The sequence below is a fragment of the Panthera onca genome, chromosome C1 (genome assembly GCF_046562875.1).
Source record: "Panthera onca isolate mPanOnc1 chromosome C1, mPanOnc1 haplotype 2, whole genome shotgun sequence".
NCBI lineage: Eukaryota > Metazoa > Chordata > Mammalia > Carnivora > Felidae > Panthera > Panthera onca.
In genome coordinates, this window is record NC_138346.1 from 46,925,043 (window position 1) to 46,929,641 (window position 4,599).

Consider the following 4,599-nt stretch of genomic DNA (forward strand, 5'->3'; position numbering starts at 1 on the left):
TAGAATAAACTGAAATACATCTTTGATTAGCTCCTTGCCCCAGTTCTATACTGCTTCCCTTCACTTCCTTAACAGGATTCTCCTAAGAGAATTTCTTCAATAAATCACTTTTGTTAGATTAAACTCTAACAAAAGACCAATAGACATAAATGGATAAACAAACAATGGTATATCTATACAGTGTTCACTGGGCAATAAAATATTAATCAAGTTGAAATGTGTATGAACAAAGAATCAGGATAAGAAAAACTGATTCTATGCTTATTTGTCAAATGACCTTGGCACTAATTCTTTTATTTTACAGACTTTATTTTCTGCACTTCCACAGTGTAAATTTGGGGATTTCCACATATCTCTAAGCACATACTAAAAGCAAAGAGTGGAATCTATTCATTCTCAGTGATTCATGAATATGTTAAGACAACTGTTTCATTCTAGAGTACAATGTGAAATTTGCACAACCCTTTTTCTTACTAATTGTGTCAGCTGAGACTAATTATTTCATTTTTTTAAGACTTACTTTAGGATAAAAATTCCTAAATTTCAAGGTTTAATTAAAAATCACACATATAATCTCTCAAACGCATAGATTACAATCTTTCAACAACTGATAATTCCTCATCCACTTTTTTCTTTTCTCCTTCTTTCAAAGTAAAAAAAAAAATTTCATATCATATGATTTCTTTTTCCTCTCTCAGACAAATTAAATGTGAACTTCTGTAGGTGGAACTTGGATATCATTTTTTTACATGAAATTGCTTAAGTATAATTAATATTGTTACACTCCTGAAACTAATATTACAATATATGTTAACTGAAATTTAAATAAAAATTTGTAACAAAACCACACACAATTTTACATTAGTTTCAGGTGTACAACTTATTGATTCAACAATTCTCTACATTACTCAGTGCTCACCAAGATAACTGTAGTCATTATCTGTCACCATATAACATTATTACATTATTATTGAATACATTCCCTATTATTTGATTTTCAATTCTAAGATTTTAATTTTCTAATAGAGCAATAAAAAGAATAAAATAATGAAATTTAATATCAAAAAGAATTTCAGTATTTAAAAATGGCTTCAGTATTATTATTATTATTACTACTTTAGATGCTCACTGAAATATGAAGAGGCAGAATTATATGTACAGATGAAACAGAACAAGTTCTACAGGTTAAACAAGATAGAAGATATGCCAAAGAGAATGTTTAAATTTTGTAATATTTTCAGAAAGATAAAATAAATTCTTTTCATATGTCAGCAGGAACACAAAGGGGTATCTCTAGTTTGCTCATACTATCATTTTGTTTCCTCCAAACTCATTAGAGAAAGTTAGAAAGGGAATATTATTTCATATTCCAAATAAGATGGAATTATGTAAGCTAATGGAAAAGAATTCCTCATGTTGTAAAAAATGCATGATCACATCCTGGAAAAATCCTCTTAGGAGACAACATTTCTCACTGCCCCTGTCCCTTGTCAAAAATAGCAAGAATAGCAAATACCAGCCCTCCAGGTAATTATAATAATAAACAGTACCAGAATTTTGATCAAGTGCTTAATTCTTACCTTAAGGAATAACTTAAGCCCCTAAAATACCAAGTTTCTATGTAGAAAATAACTAATGGCTACTAAGACACAGTTCTCATGTGTGTGGTTTTTATGCTAAGATAATCAAACTTACTTTTCTAGACTTTTTGAAATTGTAGGCAAACCAAAACTTTTAAAAAGTAGTCACAAAAAAAATATGTTCTCTTATTTGGAAGTAAATGAAAATACTGCTTACCTCATAACACCATTTTGTCAACTGCTCTGACAAAACATTTATAATCTGTACTTCAAAGCAGCCATAGCTTTTAAGAAGCAAGGTTATATTACCAGCTCTTGTTATGCATGTTCTTATAGCAACATTACTGTATTTGCCTCCCTTCAGGAAGCAATTTACTGTTATTATTAACTCTCATAAAAGAACAAAGAAAAACCATGCATTCATACCATGGCAGTATAGAAAGGGGATAGGTTTTAATAATAAAAACCTATTATCTTGAATCACGGTTCTGCCACTTAAAACATGAGTGATCTTAGGGCAATTTAATTAACCTTTTAAAATATGTTTTTCCATGTGTGAAATGTAAATAAACGTATAGCATTATTGAGAAAAGAAAAGCGTAAACATCTATCACTCTTTTGCAAATAGTCTGCACTGAATAGCTATTACTCTTTTTTTTTCTTGTTCTACACTATACTCAAAATATGGCACCTTGTTGGAAAGAAATAGAATTATTGCTATATTACGCTACATCATATTTAGAAAGTAAATTGTTTAGAAATACATGAGATGGTATAAGAAAAATTCCCTTCCAATTATCACTCATTAGCTAAAATCCTTCTTCCAAGCTCTATACTTAGGTATCTAATTAACTTTTTCAATCCTGCAGTTGACTGTTCTAAGATACTTCACACTTAATCCAACTATGCTGAACTGTTGATTTGTTCCTGTCCCTCATGCTTCTTTATAAGAGCTTTTATTCTACAGACTTTTCCAAATTAGTAAATGGCCTCATCAACCACCCATATAAGTCAGCGCTGGGGTACTTCTGACACCTCCTTTTCTTCCCCCAGCATCTAATCTGTCCAACCTAAGCCATTTATTTCACAAAAATATATATCATCCATTTCTGTTCAGTTTTGGTGCAGATCACTGTCATTTTTCATCTGGAGTACTGCAATAATCTCCTGACAAGTCTCATCTCTAATTATCTTGTCACTTTCCACTTCATTTTCCACAAAGCAGCCAAGGTGATAATTTTAAAACACAAATTGTTTTGTTACTCTTGCCTACAACTGTCCAATGCCTTCCAAATCCACTTAAAAATTGTATTTATACACACACACACACACACACACACACACACACACACACACACCAGGCATTCTATGTTCTGACCTCTACCTGACTCCCCAAACTCTTCTCATGATATGTCTTCTCCCTACTGATTGTTTCATCCTTAAGGGTCTCCCAGGTACTTAAACATGCTGTGTGCTCTCTCACCAAGTGCAATTTCTTTTACCTGAGAATCTTTAGCATTCCAATTTTCATGTAATTGGCTTCTGCTCATCTTTTAAGTCTCATATTAAATTTCTTCTGAAAAGCCTTTCTGGCAACCCAAACTAATACCACATCGCCTATTACTTGCTCTGAGAACACCTTCCCTTGCTATTACTTTTGCAATACATTATTATATACATTAGGTGGGATTTTACTCCTCCTTACTTTCTCTTCTAGGCAAGGAAGGATGTTTTTGGCATAGCATAGTAAAAACAAACAAACAAACAAACAAACAAACAAGTAATGGCATCATATGGTCACTTATTCAACCAAAGAACACATGATGGGGTAGAAAATGATGGGTGTGGTCAAGAGCAGCGGCTATTTTATACAGATGATTCAGAGAAGAACTTTAAGATGAAGTGACATTTAGCAGAGATACGAATGAAGTAAGGGAGGAAGCCAAGAGGAAGTACATTGTAGGCAGGGAAGCACAACCACAAAGTTCCTGAGATGGGAAGATTTACAGTGTGTTTGAGGAATAGTCAAGGAGGTCAGGGTGATTAAGAAACAGAGAAGGCAGAAAAGAGAGTTAAGTTAGATTTAGATTGTGTAAGGAATCATAGATCACAGCATGGGATGTACATTTTATTCTAGTATCAATATTAAACCATTAGAGGCAATCAATTTTGTGTTTTTTGTAGATTCTCCTGTCTGGAAAGTTTAAAGACCAAATATACTCCCCAGTGTGGAAAAGCCACTGTTACCACATGATGGAGTCAAAAGGGAGGCCCAGAATATGAGCACATCTAGGGTGGAGGTGGGAACCCAAAGAGTGAAGCCAAGAGAGTAAAAGACTGAAGGGATGATCGAGAGAGGATAACAAAGGAGGAAACTGGAGTCTAGAAGACTTTTCAGACACTATCTGTGGTATAAGAGATAACTAGTGAGAACAGTAAGGGGGTATTTTGCACTATCCTTCTAACTCATTGGAAGTTCATAATCATCTAAAGTAATATGTCTTTCTATGTGTCTAGACAGTGTACTGTGTCTGGGAAATGCAAGAAAATACAAGGAGTTAAGTTTGAAGGGAATTAACTACCATATTTATTGATCTATGGTGTGATGTCTAACCTTGCATGAATCATAACAAACCATATCACTAAACCAGGAACATGGAACCAAGCCAGCTGAACTACAGATAGAATGGAGTGAAGACTCGAGTAGAACTAGGGGCAGACCTAGAATTAGAAATACCCTCTTAGGCTGAGTCCAGAATGGTGTAAACAGATATGACTACAGCATTAGGGCCACTAGGGAAATAAAACTATAAAACAATGGACAATTTCAGACACTTCCTGCTTCAGCTTTGACATTTAAAGAGCTTATTTGGAAATCGTCACTTCCTTCCTTATAACTGGAAAATATCTGAACCTAAATAATTTTTCTCGGAAACATCAGTGAATTGAGTTCGCAGGTAAAACCACCACCCCAAAATCTGGAGAGACAAGTGAATACAAAGAATCACAGGCTACAGAG